This window comes from Odocoileus virginianus, chromosome 5 (genome assembly GCF_023699985.2).
Source record: "Odocoileus virginianus isolate 20LAN1187 ecotype Illinois chromosome 5, Ovbor_1.2, whole genome shotgun sequence".
In the NCBI taxonomy this organism is placed as follows: Eukaryota; Metazoa; Chordata; class Mammalia; order Artiodactyla; family Cervidae; genus Odocoileus; species Odocoileus virginianus.
Genome location: NC_069678.1, coordinates 69,665,433 through 69,685,763, shown reverse-complemented (window position 1 = coordinate 69,685,763; position 20,331 = coordinate 69,665,433). Strand labels below are relative to the sequence as shown.

At 42.9% G+C, this 20,331-nt stretch overlaps 1 protein-coding gene across 6 annotated transcripts in view; it reads right to left on the bottom strand.

Annotated features, from left to right (window-relative positions):
• The window catches only part of DAB1 (DAB adaptor protein 1), a 1,301,090-nt gene that overhangs the window by 452,286 nt on the left and 828,473 nt on the right, over nucleotides 1-20,331 (bottom strand). Inside the window, exon 1 of one of the 6 annotated variants that reach the window (XM_070468109.1) lies at nucleotides 2,840-3,052. The exons of 4 other annotated variants lie outside the window; for them this stretch is intronic. The gene's annotated coding sequence lies outside the window, so the exon portion shown is untranslated. Of the gene's footprint in view, nucleotides 1-2,588; nucleotides 2,737-2,839; nucleotides 3,053-20,331 lie in introns of those variants that run through there. One more of the 6 variants, XM_070468108.1, reaches the window with a different exon arrangement.

Here is a 20,331-nt window from a genome sequence, read left to right as displayed (position 1 = left end):
AAATGTTCCAGATATGCCTATTTAGACCTTAAGTAAACCACCACCCAAAAGAGAAAACAAAACAAAAATCACTAAAAATCATCTTCTAAATCTGCTTTAGGAAGAGATTTAATTGCCAGCTTGATGTGTAGAAAGAACTGAATCCCCACTTGATAGCCGGCGCTTCCCAAGAAGATGGTAACAACGCGTTTGTACTCCCCAACTCGGCCTCTTCTCTAATCCCTGCAGATCAGATCCTCCCAGCGTCGCCAAATAGTTACAATGTCTGTCTTTCAAATCACCGCATTTTGAACTTCCTAAACCTTTAAGAGGGCCTCTGTGTATGGAAAAGAACAATAGCGCTTCAAAAGCCATTTCTGCGAGTTCTTTCAATACTCCATTCATGAATGCTAGGGTTTCAATCAAGGACATCAGCAGACAATTTCTGATTGCTTAGAAGTTGACTTTTTTATACAGCTTTGATTAGATCGCTCTTCTCAATGGGAAATCAAGAAAATCTTTGATCCCTTTCAGATTCCAGAATTGTCACCAAGCCTTGTCGGGACAGGGGTTGAAGGAGATGGGGGCTAGGGAGGGTTGGGGAGAAGCTGCGAAGCGGCCCTTTTCCGTTCAACCTCTCCACCTCCCCCTCCTCCTTTATCTTGCCTGTACAATTCAGGGTTCTAACCAGAATCACTCATTGTTGAGATAATAAAAACAATGAGTGCTAATTCAGGGGGTGGGGATGGTTTATAATTCTGTGGATTTCCCGAAGACCTATAATTGGCACATAAATGTACGAACGTGAACCGGATAATTAGGGGGTTCTGAACGCAAGCCACCTTTAATTTATATGATTACTCGAAAACATGTTAAGTGTGATAAAGTTTCAGCAGAACCCCCATAAGGCCTTTATTCAAAACCATCAACATTTTGAAAGTGCGTTGAACGGGCCAGCGGGAGGGGAGCAGGAGGGAGTAAGAAACGATAGCTGTGGATCCTCGCTTCAGCCCCCGCCGCCGCGTTAGGAGCTGCATTGAAGCATCCTTCTCGGAGGACTCGCCCGTCAGCCCAGCTCCGGGCAGCGCAACACGCACTCTCTTCCGCAGCCTCTCCACTCGCCCTTCTTTCTAAAGGAACTAAAAGCCCAGGTGTGCGCCAGCCTCCAAACGCACAAGCAGACGCCGACCCACGCGGGCCCACACCCCACCCGCCGAGACCCGCGCCCCAAACGCAAGGAAGCCCGCGCAGCGGCGCTCTGCACTCCGCCCGCAGCCGCCGAAATCCAGACTGCGGTCGCCCGGCGCCCCCCGCCTCCCCACCCCCACCCCATTCCTCCAGATTCTCGCAGCCCAGGCGGAAGTGCCCAGGCAGACCCCCAACAATGAGGACTTGTGTGCTGCCGTTGGGGGTGGAGGGTAGTTTACGTGGAGTGAAACGTCGGGTCAGGCAGGGAGCAACGCTGAGCAAAGTGGCATCAACCTCAGGCAACCTTGCCCGATGCCCCCCTCGCCCCGTTCACCAGCACTTATACAAAAAAAAAAAAAAAAAAAGTGCTTTAAAAAGTACACAGAATACACGCGCCCTCCCACCAGGGGTCACAATAATACTTCGCGGGACTAGCCAGCTTGGGGTGGAGAGTCTGGGCTGCAGCTACCAGCGTTTTGAAATTGACTTAGGATACTCAGCCATCAGCTCCTCTCCGACGACGACAGGACTCAAGCTCCCCCATCCTAGACTCCCTGACCCCAGGCTCTCTCGGCGGTTGAGTTCTCCTTTCAGGGCTCCTTTATGAACCGAACCACGCGGATTTTAAAGTTTACCCGATGAGGGGGTGGGGCGGGGGTAGGCTGAGATCTGCGGCCAAAACAGAGCGTCGAGTCTGGAGCAGAGAGAAGCAAGAAGGGCGAGTGGGGAAGAGAGGAGGGCGGGGGGCTGGGGAGCGGAACGGAGACGGCGGCAGGAAAGAACCGTGTCTATGGGGGACTCGGGAAGAGGTGGGTTCCGAGGAGACGCGGGGTACAGCTCCGATGGTGTTTGCAAAAGGGTAGGGGTTGCTGGGGTAGATCTGGTTTTTCGATCTATCGATCGTAGCGGAACCGCAGCGCAGCCAAAGAGTAGGGAAGTGAAAACCGGGTTTGGCTGAGCATGGAAAAGGGTCGGACCTGGGGGCGCCGGCAGAGCGGCTGGGGATGGGCTCGGGAGTACCGGCTAGGTTTTGGAGCGGGAGAAGGAAGGCTCGTGGATGGCTGGAGCCGGGGACGCAGGAGGGAGGACGGCGCAAGGGATCCAGTAGAGAGACAAGTGTATGAGATGAGCAAGACTGGAAAGAGAACTGAGCGTGGTCAGAAGTGAGACTGGGGATCCTAAGGGGAGACCCAGATGGAAGGAGCAAAGTCGCCTTTCCCAACAAGTGGAGGAAGAGGGAAAACTGCAGTCTCTATCCCCTCCGCACTTCTAGCCAAACTCCCGAGAGGGGCGCCCCTGGAGCCCTCCTCCGCGCCCGGGAGCCCCGGAGGAGCCTCCCGGGCATCCAGGCGCCGCGTCCCCGCCTGACACCTCTCGGTGCTGAACTCCGCGGCGGCCGCGAGCCTCCCGCCGTGCCTCACCTCTGCTCGCCGAAAGCATCCTCCTCCGCAGCCGCAGCCGCTCAGGAAGCGGCTCCCCATGCCCGGCCGGCGGCGGCACTCAGGCGCGCTCTCCAGCCCGGGAAAGCCCGGGCGAGCGCCGAGCTGGGTCCATCCTCCCTGGGAGCCACGGGCCCCGCGTCAGAGCAGGGGGAGGAGACCGCCCCGCGCGCAGACCCGCCTCCTCCCGCGCCCCCGCCCCGCCGGCCCCGCGCCCGCCAAGCGCCGCTCACCTGCCCGCTCCCCGGACGCCGCCGCCGCCGCCGCCTGGCTGCCCGCCGCGCGCCCTGGCCTCACGGGCTCCCGCTCCCGCTCCCTCCCGGATGTTCTGTGCGCCGCCCGAGCGCGCTCCGAAAGCTTAGCGGAGTCGAGGTGGTGACGAGGAGGAGGAAGAGCGAGCGAGCGGGGGCGCCGCGGTTCGCAGTCGAGCCTCTGGAGCCCTGGCGCTCACTCCCCATCCCGGAGTAGAAGGGGGAGAGCTGAGCCCAGAGCGCTGGGTCCCCGCCCCGGCTACGTGGGCGGAGAGGGGGAGTGAGGGCGAGATGGGGTAAAAGCCACGAGACTCGGGTTTGTCACAAAGTGTCCACTGTTTTTGCCCCTCACCGTCGCCACCGGCCGCCTCCGCCTGGCCTCCCTCATTTTTCTCTAGTCTACTCTTAGCATCCCAGGCCTCTAAACCCGCGCAGATCCAAATTGAAAAGAGCGCCAGTGCTCAAAAACTACAGGGCCGGTCCGGCGCGGGCGTGGGGCCCCCCAGGGGCCCCCCACTCCCCTTCGCAGGAGGGGGTGCCAGTTCCCAGCGGCCAACCCTCATCTGTGCCCCCCTGTCTTCATTGAGGCTTCCCAGCAAAGTTGAGCAAGGGGGAGGGCGGAGGCATGCATCTGTCACGCTTTCGTGAATCCTAGGGAGGAACTCAGGACCCAGTTAACACCCATTGCTTCCCCTAGCCTTCTTCCCGGGCAACTCTGGTTCTCGGAATGCCCTGGGGTAAACAATCCCCAGATTAGAACAGGCACAGGAGAAGGCCAGACAGGATGTAATCAGTGGCTCCCTACTTCTGGTCCTAGCTTACCCAGATTCGCCAAACTGCAGAAAATAGTGTGTCCGTCAGAAAATTAATTCTTCAACCCTGAGACTGGATTTGACTCCAGTGAATGCCTGTTTGCACACTCATCTTCAGAGTCCTGAATGCCGGTGTGAAAGGAAAAAAAAATCGAGTCCAGTCCTGCACTGTTGGAGCAGGACGCAGGGAAGGAAAAGAAGATGCTGGCCTCAGTTCCTTTAAAAGTTTATTTTTACTCTTTTTAAGGGCCACACTCCTGTCCTCCAGCTGGGTAATAATGAAGCCAATGTGGCTGATTTGGGTTTTGCACCCCCCACCCCATAGTTTCCATCAGTCACCCATGAAAATTTAATGAAGCATTTAGGGTTATTACTTCCAGAGTCAATGGGCTAAAAATATTTAGCCTAATGCACCCCTTGCCGAGCCAGTAGGTCCATGGCTGGTACATACAAAGTCATCGAGACCCTCCCTGCCTCCACAAAATTCACGACCCATTAAACTTATTCCATAATAACAGCTTCTGTACAAATGGAGGCCCCAGCAAACAGAGGCTGTCATGCACCTCCTGAAAAGATAGCAATTTACATGGAGACAGGAAAAAAGTGTGAGGTCACTGGCAGGATGCAATCTTGGGAGAAAAGTTGGTGGAAGAGAACTCCCAACAAGGTGGAGGGGAGGTCCCACCCATGGATGGTGGATACAACTCTTTCTATTTACTTCTGGGTATGACCAGCCAGCCTAATGGTGGGGCCCAGAGAAAGTGGCTGAAGTCTTTCCAACTTTTCTAAAGTTGTAGAAAGTGGCAAGAATTATTACAGAACACTTAAGATACATCAGTAGGACGTTCAGGCTCACCAGACAACTCTATCAATAAAACACTTCAGTTTTCTCTTCCATAAAGACAGGCCTCCAGAGTCTGAACTCAATACAAAGAAAACCAGGGGACATTGACAAATTTCCCAAGACCTCGTTGACATAGGGAAAGTGGGTATAGAAAACCATCATGCACTTCAAACAACTGGGACAAATGTCAAACCTTAGGTGAATGAACATAGGTTTAACTTCATCAACTCTCCCCAAACCACTGAAGTTTGTCAATACTTGAGACAGCTGTGAAACATCAAAACTATTTACATACATTTTAAGGCCTTGCCTTTGAGAGCTGTGGACTTCACCCCTCTTCCTTCTTGTTCTATTTCCAAATGAGGTTATGATTACAGACTTTGAAGATAATACCTGCCACTGAGTGGTGGAGTGATAAAAATGGAAGGCACTCCTGTAAAACTCTCTTTTCATCCTTGGAGAATGTCCACCAGGGAAACTCAGAAAATTCCTTTTAAATCTGACAGGGGCAGGCAACAAGCTACAGCTGTTCCCAGCTCCAAGCTGAAGGAAAGTTATACAGATTGTAATGGTAATCAAGCTGCCCACCAAAGACCTAATAGTCTTCAAGGTTAAACCAAATCACATCTTTAAGTACTATTTTAAGTTTTTATGACAAATGTGTCAAGAAACAACTCACATAAATATTAGGGTATTTCTTTAGTTCTTTTGAAAATAACAATATAGTTTGTATTATGTGTGGCATAAAAAACAATAAACATTCTTTTATCATCTACCCTGATAAAGAGCAAAGTAATCAGAACAGCAAAGATATATGCATTGCTTATTATATTCCAGGATTCCAGGCACCATTCTGGGTGCTCTCCATTCATTAACTCACTTAACCTTCATGACAGTCCAGGTAGTGAAGTACTCCTCTTGTGTGTACTGTATCCTGAGTCATCTTTGATAAGTTACTTACCTCTCTGAGCTTCAAAATTCTCAGTTCTACAGTAGTGGTACCTGCTTCAGGACATTGTGCAAGCTTTAAATGGAAAAATATATTGAACATGGCTAGCACTGAATAAGTCACTCAGTAAACATCGATTCTCATTCCAGAACAATTCCAAAATAGTTCACTTTAAATCAACTAGCATTTATAGAGTTCATGTTATGTGTCAGGCATTGTGGGAGGCATTGGAAATAATGATGATAAATCAGAAACATATCCTGCCTTTACAGAGCCCTGAGTCAACTGAATAAAAACATGGGCATGAGTAGCATGTAGATGGACAGAAAGGAGTTTTATTGAACTTCACGTAATTCATCCCTATGCACATGATTCTTCAGACACCCAGAGGGGCAGCCTATATAAGTGCTGTTTGAGACTGATCTGCAATTGAAGGCAAAATCAAATGTCAGAAATAATAAATCCAGCTAGCAATAATCACTCCTCCAAAGAAAGGGATGAAAAGTAGTTCATTTTGTGTATTATACATTATTTAAAATTCTGTTTATTCCTACAATCATTTCAAATATACCTCTCATTGGATGAAGTATAATAAAATGAATTTGTGCTGTAAGCTCTGAGGGTTTGAAACACAAATTATTCCATGGCCACTGTTTATTAAATAGTTTGTAATGCTTACATATGCCAGGAATATGCTAATATTTCTCTACACATAAAACTCTCAAATTAATAAAATTTTGAATAACATTCAGTAGGAACACTTCTACCCAGCTTATTAGAAATATCATGTGTTCAAAGTATGCTAATACACAGAATGCACAAAATTTTCAAAGCTTAATACCAAAGGTATATAAGCTTCTCATCCTTTTCCTTTAAACTCATATTCACACTCAAATTTTATTCATTTTTTCAAAAAAGATTTACTGATTGCTTACTTTATACTAGGCACACTGTTGGGCATTGGCTGAGAAAGAAAACAAAAAGAAAAAAAAAAAAACACTTGCTTTTAAACAACTTAAAGGCTCATGAAAGAAACCCATCATTGTACTGCATCATAATAAATGCTATATAGTGATAGTGCTAAGTATGGGATGCTAGGTGAGCATCAAATCTGGGCATTTAACCCAGAGTAGAATGCTAAGATTTCATGAAGGAAGTGATACCATCTTAAAAGAGAACTGAGAAATCATGTGAAGCAAGGAAAGGTATTTCAGACAAAGAAAAGAGAATATCCAAAATCATAGCAGAGATTATTCTCTGGTTGTGGCTACAGTTGACTCTAGGGATTCCCAGGTGGTGCTTGTAGTAAAGAAGTTGTCTGCCAATACAGGAGAAGCAAGACCTGAGTTTGATCCTTGGGTTGGGAAGATGCCCTGGAGTAGGAAAAGGCAACCCACTCCCATATTCTTGCCTGGAAAATTCCATGGACAGAAGAGCCTGGGGGGCTACAGTCCACAGGGTTGTGAAGAGCAGGGTGCACATGCTCACACAAACACACACATATAGTTGACTCCAGAGAAGCAACATAGACTGCAAAGGGTCTTGTTTACCATATTCAGGACTTTGGAATTTAGTGTGAAAGAAAAGAGGTCCTTGTTTTATTGTTTTTGTTTTTTTTTTTAAAGCAGAAAAGAAAGTATTTTGTAAAATCTTTTATTAACCATACTTCAGATACTGTTCTTGTGTTCTGGATACACAAGTAAAACATTTAAAAGCAATGAAAAAAAATTTCTGTGTGACTTCATCAAAACAGAAGTTCCCTTCATGATACTAACCTTGCTTGATTCCAGGGAAAGGTTGTGTGGCAATATTACTAAACTTGACTTTGGTTTGCAGTCGCTATAAATAGCACTCCTTTTATTTTTCCAAGGAGGGGGTGGAGAAGAGTGGCAACACTGCAATTGTATTTATGCCACCAATCTGCTCTTTTTAGCTAAATGCACGGTGGAAACAACATGGAGAGCTAAAGTGATTGTCAAAGGCTCTTAAGTTCCAATACAAACCCCCAATTTTTTCACTCACAGAGTAGAGCTTAAGGTGATTTTAGTGCTTGAACACAGAAGTAGACTGAAAGCTGTCAGAAAAATGATTGAGTCTCTGATGCCTAGAGAGTATCAGAGGCAGAGAAGAATATGCTCACCATATGATACAGCTGCCATGCATTTTGTGGCTACTGTGTTAAAGATATGACAAATATTTGTTGTTTGCCTCTTTGGGGCCATTCCTCTTTCTTCTCCTTGGGGACCATTCCCCTACCCAATAATTTTTTTTTTCTATTTAGTTATAGGAGAGCTAACTACCCACAGCTTGAGGGATGGACAGGTGCCACACATTTCTTGGCCACAATTCAGGGATGGTCAAATAGGTGACCTGTGTACTTGTGACAGAGCAAGTAGAAAGAATGTTTTCTCCCTACCATTGGACCAGACACTGGAAAGTCTGTAGCTGCAGAAACCCATTCCATAAGAGAAGTCTTTGGAGAATGAAATTAAAAGACACTTGTTCCTTGGAAGAAAAGCTATGACAAACCTAGACAGCATATTAAAAGGCAGAGAAATCACTTTGCCAACAAAGGTCCGTATAGGCAAAGCTAGGTTTTTCCGGTAGTCATGTATGGAAGTGAGCGTTGGACGATACAGAAAGTTGAGTGCCAAACAACTGATGCTTTCAAACTGTTGTGCTGCAGAAGACTCTTAAGAGTGCCTTGGACAGCAAGGACATCAAACCAGTCAATCCTAAAGGAAATCAACTCTGAATAATCATTGGAAGGGCTGCTGCTGAAGCTGAAGCTCCAGTACTTTGGCCACTTGATGAAGAGAACTGACTCCTTGGAAAAGCCCCTGATGCTGGAAAAGATTGAAGGCAGGAGAAGGGGGAGACAGAGGATGAGATGGTTGGATGGCATCACTGACTCAATGGACATGAGTTTGAACAAACTCCAGGAAATAGTAAATGACAGGGAACACTGGTGTGCTGCAGTCGATGGGGTCGCAGAGTTGAATACAACTTAGCAATTGAACAATAACATTACGATGGCCCAACACAGATATTCATGCTAACACTTCGAGTCATGAATAAAATGTTCTGCTCTCAACATAAAAAGAGTATGTTGCGCATAGCCCTGCCAAAGCAATGAGTGATTTTTCTTTTAAAAAAGCATCCTTTAAAGTACATTAATAAAAGGATAGTTAGGCCAAAATGGAGCATCTTCCACAAAATGAAAGCACTGACCAGTGATGATGTGGGTGTCATCAGAGGCAAAGAATTTCCTAACACAGGAGTTAATCAAATACAGGTTGGCTGATAGCTTGGCAGGAATTTGATGGAGAAATTCAAGCTTAAGATGGAGGAAGTAAAGGGGAGAAAGAACTCTTGAGCAATAAGACCTTTAAATTCTTCTTCCACACCCTGATATTCAATGATGCCTTGAAGAGTTCTTGTCAAAAACCATAGTCACACTTCAGATGGTTCTCTCCTCTCCTGTCCCAAAAAGCCAATAAGAGGCTATAACTTTATACCAGAAGATATAAGCTTCATGGTTGAATGTATATGAAAACCTCACAAGGGAAAAGTTGCCACTCTTTCCTGGAAACATACTGATGCAAATCACACTTTATAAAATATTTTTTTAAATAAAAAAGAATGTAATTGCTCATTGAATTGTAATATGAATGCAAATTAACTTACTGTAATTATACTGTGCAATTTTCTACTTTAAAAACTTAGAAAATGGAAGAGACCTGATAAGTAATTTGAACTTAATTCTTCATTGTGTTCCTTCATTATGCAATGGTTACCATAAGCAATTTGCTCTGTTTTAATGTAAAATGTTTTTAGTTCATACCTTTACATTGGCAGGACTCAAATGAGACCATTTAGTAGATACAGATACTTATTTTTCCCCTCTACAAGTGCCTTGTAGAAATAATGAAGATTAAAATTAATACAACACAAGGGAATTTGTGAAAGATTCTTCATATATTTTCATTTTGGAACCTTTAGCACATTAAGTGTCTCTATCCTAAGCCCTCAATGTGTTTTAAGTAATCAGGGAATTCCTAACCAAATAGCATTCCAATGATCAGCATTCATGCTTTAATGGCAAGACTTTGGCATAGAGGTAAAGAAATTGCGTGCTAGTCCCAGCTCTGCCACTAATTAATTGTATGACCTTCTCTATTCAGGCCTTCATTTCGCTCATATGTAAATTAAAAGGTTGGGCTAGGTGATTTCCAGCTTCCGTCCCAGCCTTTACAGTCTGAAATTGCTCTGCACTCACTCTTTGCTTTGCATTGTTTAAGCAACATGAGTGACAGTAAATGAATTTCTTATTTAGAATTAATGACCATCTGAATGAACCGAAAGCCCTCTCGTTCAGGCATTCACTGCTAAAGAATGCCTAACAAAAAGATTATCTGTGATGATGCAAATGTAAAAAATAATAATTACCCGTTTTCATGCTAATAATAATTTGCATGTGTAGTTCCCTCAATGCAGATCCTGTTAAAGGCAAGGCAAAGACACAGAGAGCTGGGGATCTCATTAAGTAGCAGCACAGTGTAGTGGAAAGAGAGTGGGTAAGGCTTGGCATCACAAGACTTGGTTGGGTCTGGTGTTTCCTGTGGCTAATAACCAGAGGAAATTCATCAGCCTCAGAAATTTTATCTCTTAGATTGGATGTTCTTAGTTACTTTCCTGGAAACTGCAAAAATTAAATGCATAATGAATGGAAAGGCATTTGGTCACCTGGATTAGTAAATGTCTCATTTCATCCCCTCAATAACTCTGTGAAGTAGGTGCTACTATTTTCTCATTTTTCACCCCTGCTCCCCATCCCACCCCCAAGAAAAAAACAGAAGGTAAGAGAACTTTGCTGGAAAAAGAAGGCTGAGCATGGAAGAATTGATGCTTTCGAATTGAGGAACTGGAGAAGACTCTTGAGAGTTCCTTGAACTGTGAACAGATCAAACCAGTCAATCCTAAAGGGAATCAATGCTGAATATTCACTGGAAGGACTCTTGCCAAAGTTGAAGTTCCAATACTTTGGCCACCTGATGCGAAGAGCTGACTCATTGTGAAAACTCTGATGCTGGGGAAAAATTGAAGGCAGGAGGAGAAGGGGACAGCAGAGGATGAGATGGTTAGATAGCATCACCAACTCAATGGACATGAATTTGAGCAAACTCTGGGAGATAGTGGAGGACAGAGGAGCCTGACATGCTACAAACAGTCCATGGGGTCACAAAGAGCCAGACACTACTTAGCAACTGAACAACAGCAAGAGTTTACTAACTTGTTCAGGATCATAAGACACTTGTCTGCCCTGTCTTTCCAGAGGAGATAGTACCATTCTTTCACTTCTGAAGTCACATAATAACATATACAGATTTTTTTTTCTCTCCGTGTATATAACCTTCTGAAAAAAAGGGAACTATGTCATCTTTGCACAACTAATAGGACTATAAATGTCTACTCTTCAGCTACAAAACAGCAATAAAAGCACCTATATTTCTCTAAAGGATATTCTTTAAGTCCCTCTTTAGCATTCATCCCACCCACACCCACTCTCTTTCTTTCTTCCTAAAACCCTCAATTCCCATTTGGAGAAGAATATGATTTCTCAGAAGCTGACAATATCTACAACTCTGGATTAGAACACGGGACCCAAGCTAAGCCAGTCAACACTCTTCATCACACTCCATCCCCCTGACCAGACTAATTGATTCAGGGGCTAGCGGAAAACTTAACCTTGTTCATCAAGACTTCTGCTAGAAATACTGAGACAGAAAGAGCCAGAAAGCAACAGTGTGGATGCCTAAAGGGAACAGTCCTTATGATAAAGTTGGACCCAAAGAGGTCAAAGCAGAGAGAGCAGAAGAAATCCCATCTTGCCCCATCATGGCATATCTTCCTAAAACAACATTATTTGAACAATAGCATGCAGCAATATCTCCTTTTTATTGCATTAGCCAGCATCATTTGCAGTTTTCATTACTTTCCACCGAAACCATGCCATCAACTCAATGAAGAGGTATTAAATATGTAATGAAGCCATGAATGAGAACTTGTAAAAAGCTGCACAGTCATAAAGTTTAATAATGGTGATTATGACAACAATGAAAATGATGATGGAAGTAAAGAAGGAAATGAGTGCCTTTCAAGAAATATGGCGCCAAAATTTCAAGTAGAGCAAAAGCTTCTCTCCATGATTTTAACAAATAGTTCATTCCTCTATTTTCCCATAATTCATCTTAAAATATTCTGGCAGCATATATTTATATCCCTGATCAAACCACAACTGATGATGGATCTTTTCCTGACCACAACTTCTACATGTCTACCTCCATCACTTTGCTCATGCCTTTCTCTCCTCCAGGATTACTCCACCCATTCTCATTCATTGAAATCCTTCCCTGTCTGCAGGATCTAGTTGAAATGAAGCTCCTCCACCCCTCCCAATCATTCTCTTTTCACTCCCTTTATATGTTGTGCCTACTTATAATCCTGATCCCTGCCGACCCCTGCCATGTGTTGGAGCCATTTTCCACATGTCTGGATCCCCCGTAGAGACTGTAATCTCTTAGAGTAGATGCTAAGCCCCTTCTAAATGGCAGAGAGAAAGAGATGTATGTAACATCTGTCACTGCACTAATGTTGAAGGTGATTCAGCTGATGTGGTTGTAATTCCACCACTGAGCAGTCATTAATCAAAACAAATAAGGAGCACCTATGAAGAGATGAGAATGCCTTATATTTAAGAATGCTTAGATCACAGTCTATCTGGGAATTGTGAAGGAAGACGAAAGAGAACAGATGACCAAAGAAGGAAGGAAGGAGGGAGGGAGGAAGAAAGGAGTGGGGAGGGAGAGATAGGGGGAGGGTAGAATGGAGGGAAAGAGGGAGGGAGGGAGGGAAGGGACTGAGGGGAAACAGGGGAGCGAGGGAGGGAGGAAGAACGAAAGGGAGGAAGGAAGGAGTATGGTTTGTGGAATGTTGTCAAAGGGTGCCAGGGCAAAGTCTCCATGGTTTTTGTCTGCCTTCCTGTGCCTTGGGGAGAAAAAAGTACCATCAGTAACAGGCTCCTGTTACCCATAACTATTCTCTAAGGGATATCTCCAGGGTGATTAGAAATACAGTCTCTTCTATATGTGTCCCAGGTAGCAATTTTCTTGTATATTTATAAATATAGAATAAAATATGAATGGTGATTAAGATCATATAATTTTAGACTAGACCTTCCTTTCTGATATTCGTTCTGATACAACAAGGATTTGAATTTGGGTACATTCTTTAACTCTCACTTGCATTTATCTCTCCTGTAAAATGGGGATAATTATCAACGAGTCTAGTATTTATTTGAATTGTTAAATAATGTTTGTAAACCTTTGTCATTCTACCTAGTATATGGTAAGAAACCTAATAATTTATCAGTGGTTATCAGTAGTAGCGGTTGCAGTAGAAAGAATTAATTTGCACATGGCTCTCTCTTTTTTTTTTACTGTCATCTCTAGAAAAGTGACCCTTGAGATAAGCACCCATATTCCAGAGTACAGCCATGAAAAGCTTTGGTAACACCACTGCCAATCCTGGTATTCAGTCCCTTAAAAATGCCCCTAGTCATGCTAAGCACAATAAGCTAAATAAAATTAACACATATGCTGTTATTGTTCAGTCCCTCAGTATTGTCCGACTCTGCAACCCCATGGACTGCAGCACACCAGGCCTCCCTGTTCATCACCAACTCCCAGAGTTTACTCAAACTCATGTCTATCGAGTCGGTGATACCATCCCACCATCTCATCCTCTGTCGCCCCCTTCTCCTCCTGCCTTCAATCTTTCCCAGTTATCAGGGTCTTTTCCAATGGTTGTTGGCTCTTTGCATCAGGTGGCCAAAGTATTGGTATATATATTTTTTTATTTGAGTGAGCTTCTTTTCTCAAAAACCAATAATCGTTGACCCTTAAATTCCCCATATTTGCAAACACTTACTTGGGCAGTATATGAAAGCACATCAGATTCAAAGTTATCTCTATTAAAAAAGTGTCACTCTCGGGCTCTTGCATTCCCATACATTTTCCTGCATGCAAGATAAGGGGTAGAAATACAGCCGGCATGCCCAGAAATGTCAGTGACCCTGGGTCTTACTCTGCAGAATAGTGCCACCCTGTGATTGCCATTTGCCATGTGTATATCTGTGGAAACTATTTTGGAAACTATTGATACAGGTGAATGGAACTATCAAAAGGCTTTGAACACTTGAGGGAAAGGGTCAAATTTGTGGTGTAAACACTTTATGCTGATAGCAGAAAGAAGGTTGTGTCATGTATCCAGCCTAGGTTGGATACCTGACTTCAGGTATTTCCTTCCACTCCATCCCCTACTTTTTGCTGCATCACACCACTAACTAACCACTACTACTCATGTACACTGAGAATAAAAGAGCCTGAAATTTGGGAATTCACTTAAAAACTAAACAAGTCTATCATGGGCACATGGTGTTACTTCCAGAAGAAAGCTCACATTTCCTGCCAAATTCTAAAAACTGACACTTAGTCATTGGACATCTTCCATATCTGAGCTTCCCTGGTATCTCAGTTGGTAAAGAATCTGTCTGCAGTGCAGGAGACCACCTACAGTGCAGGAGATCCTGGTTCAGTCCCTGAGTAGAGAAGATCCCCTGGAGAAGGAAATAGCAACCCAGTCCAGTATTCTTGCTTGGGAAATCCCATGGACAGAAGAGCATGGCAGGCTATAGTCCATAGGGTCGCAAGAATCAGGCACAACTTAGTGACTAAACCATCAACCAACCATATCTGGATTAAATAAATCAAAAGCTATGACAAACCTAGATAGCATATTAAAAAGCAGAGACATTACTTTGCCGACAAAAGTCTGCGTAGTCAAAGCTATGGTTTTCCCAGTACTCATGTATGGATGTGAGAGTTGGACCATAAAAAAAGCTGAGTGCTGAAGAATAGATGCTTTTGAACTGTGGTGCTAGAGAAGACTCTTGAGAGTCCCTTGAACTGCAAGGAGGTCAAATCATTCAATCCTAAAGGAAATTATTCCTGAATATTCATTGGAAGGACTGATGCTGAAGCTGAAGCTCCAATATTTTGGCTACCTGATGCGAAGAACTGACTCCTTAGAAAAGACCCTGATGCTGGGAATGATTGAAGGCAGGAGAAGAAGGGGACAATGGAGGATGAGATGGTTGGATGACATCACCAACTTGAAGGACATGGGTTTGAGCAAGCTCCGGGAGTTGGTCAAGGACATGGAAGTCTTGCATACTGCAGTCCACGGGGGTCGCAAAGAGTCAGACACGACTGAGTGACTGAACTGAAGTGCATTTTTACTCAGATAGGAACTTGTGAGTCTGTAGTTGTTGGTTGAATGGCCTTGTCTGAGATGGTCACACTCAGTTTGAATAGTTTTATGGTAGGAAGGCCAGGTCGCAAGAAGAATCAAGATACTACTGTGCCCAAAGGACCACGATAAACATTAAAAAGAGATGCTGTTGGGAATATAAACATTCACTTGCATGCTTCCTCCAAGGGGTCCTCCCTGCTCCCTGAACATATCATGCACCTTCATGTCTCTGGATATTTTTCCTCATGCTTCTCCTCTATAAGAAATGCTCTTCTCCACCACTTTACCTAACAAATATTCTTTGAGGCCTTTGGCATTCTACCCACTACCAACCCCACCTTGTCCCAGGTGCTATCAGAAGTTCTCTCATCTGTATTATTTAATCACCTTATGAATCCCTCTATCATGGTCATTTGTTTAGTGCCTGTTCCTCTGAAAGCCATCCTCAAAGCTTCCCCCTGCCTCATTTCTCTATAGCCAGTCCTTCCCCAAACCATGTCAGCTCTACCTGCAACGTGTAACTCGAATCCATTCACTTCCCTCATCTCTCCTGCTATTACCCTGGACCAAGCGTTAGCTACCTCTGTGAAACAGATCACCAGCCCAGGTTGGATGCATGAGACAAGTGCTCGGGCCTGGTGCACTGGGAAGAACCAGAGGGATCGGGTGGAGAGGGAGGTGGGAGGGGGGACCGGGATGGGGAATACATGTAAATCCATGGCTAATTCATTTCAATGTATGACAAAAACCACTGCAATGTTGTAAAGTAATTAGCCTCCAACTAATAAAAATAAATGGAAAAAAAAAAATACATCAATGTTTCCTCATTGTACTTAGGTTTCCATAAGACCTGATAATGGCTCTCAAGTCCCTCCTGGATGTGACCAAGTCTCAACCTCACTCCACTCTCCCCTGCTCAGTACACTCCAGCCACAGTGACCTTCATTCACTTCACTTCATTCACAATTCCCCAGCTCAAGGCCTTTGCAAATAATGTTCTGTTTGTCGGAACAGTCTCTCCCAACCTCTCTAACAGCCCTCCCCATGTCTCAGCTCCGACATAGTCATTAATGGTCATCTTAAATGTCACTTGTTCAGAGGTCTGACCTGACCTCTATCCTTAATGATGTTCCCTTGTTAAAATCTTTCAAAGCACCCTGTAATTTCCTTTTATAGACCTAATTACAATATATAACTATAATACATGTTTTATAATTATGTCTTAATTTAATGTCTATTTCCCCAAGTAAACTATAAACTCCATGAGGGCAAAAAATATTTTTGTTTGCTTGTTGTTTTTAATGTGTGTTTGGTCACTGTAGTAGATTTCATGGTGGCTCCTGAAGATATATGTCTGCATCCTAATCCCAGGAATCTGTGAATGTGACCTTACATGTATGCTCAGTCACTTCAGTCATGTCTGACTGTGCAATCCTATGGACTGCAACCTGCCAGGCTTCTCTCTCCATGGGATTTTCCAGGCAAGAATACTGGAGGGGGTTGCCATGCCCTCCTTCAGGGGATCTTCCCAATCCAGGGATCAAAACCGCATCTGTTACATCTAACCTACATTGGCAGGCGAGTTCTTTACCACTATTGCCACATGAGAAGCCTGAATGTGACCTTATTTGGAAAGAATTTTTGCAGTCTTGACACTCAAATTAGGATCTTGAAATGAGAAGACAATCCTGGATTATACAAATGGATCCTAAATTCAAATACAAGTGTACTTATAGGACACACATAGAGAAGAGACAGAGAAGAGGAGGAGGCAGTGTGACCACATAGGCAGAGACTAGAATGATGTGGCCACAAGCCAAGGGATGCCTGCAGCCACAGGAGACTGGAAGAGGTAAGGAACAGATACTTCTCTAAGCACACAGCTGATTTTGAACTTCAGGCCTCCTGAACTATGAGAAAATAAATATCTATTGTTTTAAGTCATCAAGTTTGTGGTAATTCGTTACAGCAGTCCTGGGAGTCTAATAAAGTAAGTTATATATTCCTAGTGCTGAAAAGTAACTATATGTTGGATGGATGAATAGATGAGCATTCATTGAACAAATGTCATATACATTCATCATTATATACCAAAACTTGCCATGGTAAATAGAACACAGTAAATGTTCAAAAGGACATGAGTTTGAGCAAGCTCCGGGAGTTGGTGATGGACAGGGAAGCCTGGCATGCTGCAGTTCATGGGGTCGCAAAGAGTCAGACATGACTGAGTGACTGAACTGAACTGAAATGTTCAAATTATTTATTAAATTTTATCAAATTGGATCTTATTTTGTAGACGAATAGGCATATAACATATTTTAGAGCTTAAATATGCAAAATAAATTTAAATATAAAGCTTAGGCAAATTTCTTGTTTTATAAATTCCAACAGTAGAGTTGAGAAAGGCTGTCTGATCTACCCGTGGCCACACAGCAGTCTCAGGGTGCAGGAAATTGCATTTATTTGTATAATTCATATACCAACAACTACTAGAGTATCTTCCCTAAGTACAACTACATCATTCTCATTAAAATACTTTTCTATGTTGTTAGAAATGCCAGCATTCATTGTCATTAAGCTAGTTAGTGTGTGTAGATCTACATTGAAATTAAAATAAATGTTGAAATAAAATCCAAGAACTGTAAGTTAAAAAATTTTATCCCCATTCAAATTCCAAGGAATCCAGGAGGGAATATCAATACTAGGTAGACATTTATTATTACATTTTTTTTATTTAATTATGGTTTCATTTGTTGTTGTTCAGTCACCAAATCATGTCCAACTCTTCGCAACTGCATGGCCTACAGCATGCCAGGTTTCCCTGTCCCTCACCTCCTCCTGGAGTTTGCCCAAGTTCATGAACCAGTGATGTCATCCAACCATCTCATCCTCTGTCACCCTCTTCTCCTTTTGCCTTCAATCTTTCCTAGCATATGATTTCATTACTGGTATTCAAATATTTAAGAGTTTATCAAGGATTATCTCTTCATTTATGAATTTAACCCCAAATGTATTAAAATGCATAGAATAAACCAACTCATTTCAGAGCAAGGTCTTTCCTACTTAATCTTTGACCTAGGTGTAACTCCACTTGAGGGGTCTCTAATGATTACAGTTTAAATTTAAAGCTTTCCTTCAGACCACCTGGTACATGGAAGAATACACTGCATCTGTTTCTATTAATATAAAAAAACATCTTGAATCAATTCTTCTTCCCTTCTTCTTCCTCTGCATGGGAACACAACATGGCTCCAGAAATCAGAATTTGTCTTTATTTCACCAGTCTAATTTTATGATTTTAGGCAACTAATATAACCTATTTATGTGTCACTCACCCATCTCGCACCTATCCAGCCACTCATGCATGAATTCAAAAAGTATGGATGCCAAACGACATCATTTAATTAAAAAACTTATGTTCTTTTTCATCATGTGTCCTCAGTCAAGCCATCCCTGGGTAGGTGCACCATTAATACCTGTCTATAAAATAAACTGAAAGATGATGCTTCTAGAAACTAGCATATTATGCCCTTTGAGTCTATTATGTGTGACTAAATTTGGAAAATCTAGTTAGAGTTGGAGGAATCCAGAAAGTCATTTAGTTCCATTCCCAGCTGCAGATCAGTTCTTAATTATGCACATCAATGTAAGTTTATCCATTATACCCTCAAGTACCCTTGGAGCTGGAGCCTTCATAATCTCCCTTGAAATCTATTCTTCTGAACAACCAGGTCTGGTTTCATTTATAAAGTCCATATTTTTATCATTCGTACATTCATTTACTCAGAAAAATTCCCGAGTGTCTCCCTTGTGAGTGATGCAGGATAAAGTAATGAAAGACTAGTTCTGTTCCAAAGTAACTCACAGAATAATGGGAGAGAAGATAAGTAAACAGGGAGTTCTGTAAAATAATGTCCTTAGTACTATAATACAGGTAAATACTAAGTGCTTGAAATGCCTCCCTATGTCCCTGGAGTTATTTAGGGTGTGAGAGTGATCAGCAAGGCTTCAAAAGAAGCAGCCTGTGTGAGTCTGTTAGGACAAAGGTCATCCCTGCCTTAGCCACTCAGCTGCCAGATTCTTTACTACTCAAAGAGCCTCTCTAACTAATTTCTTTCCAGTGACAATGATCAAATTCTCACAGAAGTTCCAAAGGGAGAAATCCTTGTGAAGGTTTATCTCTCTCTGGGCAACCATGTGGCCACTGCCCAGATGAGATATGACTGTTGTACCTTTATTTGTACTCACACTTGCTCACGGTTTGTTACTGCCTCAGTATATTCCCTAGTTTTTAGAGGAAGATTCACCCCTTCTGTGGGCTTTACTTTCACAAACATCAATGAAAAACTAGTCTTCCCAGAGAAAAATGCTGTATGATGGTTAAATAATGTGAAATCCAAATGAGATTATACCATGCCCTTATTTAAAATAATTTAATGGCTCCCAAGTGGCTGCTGGATAAAACCCAGTGTCTTTAATCTGGCGTTACGGGACTTCCATGGCAGGCACCTGCCCAGTCTGCAGCTGAATCTCTTATCAAGATTCCCTAACATGTTGGAAGGCTCCAGGCAGAACTCTTTCAGGCTGTAGGAGTCACTGAAGGGCTTAGTGGGGAAGTGATAAGAGCTGGGCTACACTTTCAGAAGCTTGTTCTACATTCCCTGAATGAAGCAACTGAAAATCCATATATAATTCAACTTACTTCCTCATCACCCTTTTGGAATGAGGCAGACCACAAATTAGGAAGCAAATTACAAAGAAAGAAAATAAATAACAAAAATGTTCATATAAACTTTTATAAAAAAAATACAACTATAAAGGATCTCCATGATATTTACTATTACTTCTGCAAAGATGTCAGGCTGAAGGTTTGCAGACAGCCTCCCTGTATTATGCCAGTGATAACCCATTAACTGTTCTCAGATAACTGGGAATCTTGACAAATCATGAATCACCAAATAGTATGTAAAAATAGCATTCTATATGTTCTGACTGTTTTGCACAGGTACAAGGGGGTTTACATGTGAATTGTTGTGTTTAGTTACTTTAATGCACCCATATTTTGAAGTATATTTGAATTCAGATATTGATTTTACTTTTTTGAAAAAATAAAATACAAAACACACACACACAAAATCAAACCAGTTAAGAGATATACAACCGTTCTACTCTACTGGGCAATAAATTAGTTATAGGGAAAAAACCCTACAGCAACTTGAAAGTTAGATTCAAAGTTAACTCGTTCTTTAATAACATTTGAGCATTGTATTATTATATTGAACAAGCAATCACTGAATTTGTCTTCTTTGGTGGATTAATTAATTGAATAAATATTTACTGACCATCTATAACACACACTAAAATCCAAATGGTTGTCCAAGATATTATCCTTGCCTTCAAGGAGCACAGTATTTCCATTTATTTTGAGGTCGCAGTAGCAAGAAATCAAAACCAATAGAGGACACAGTTTGCTAAACCCTATTCCTTCATATTGGGG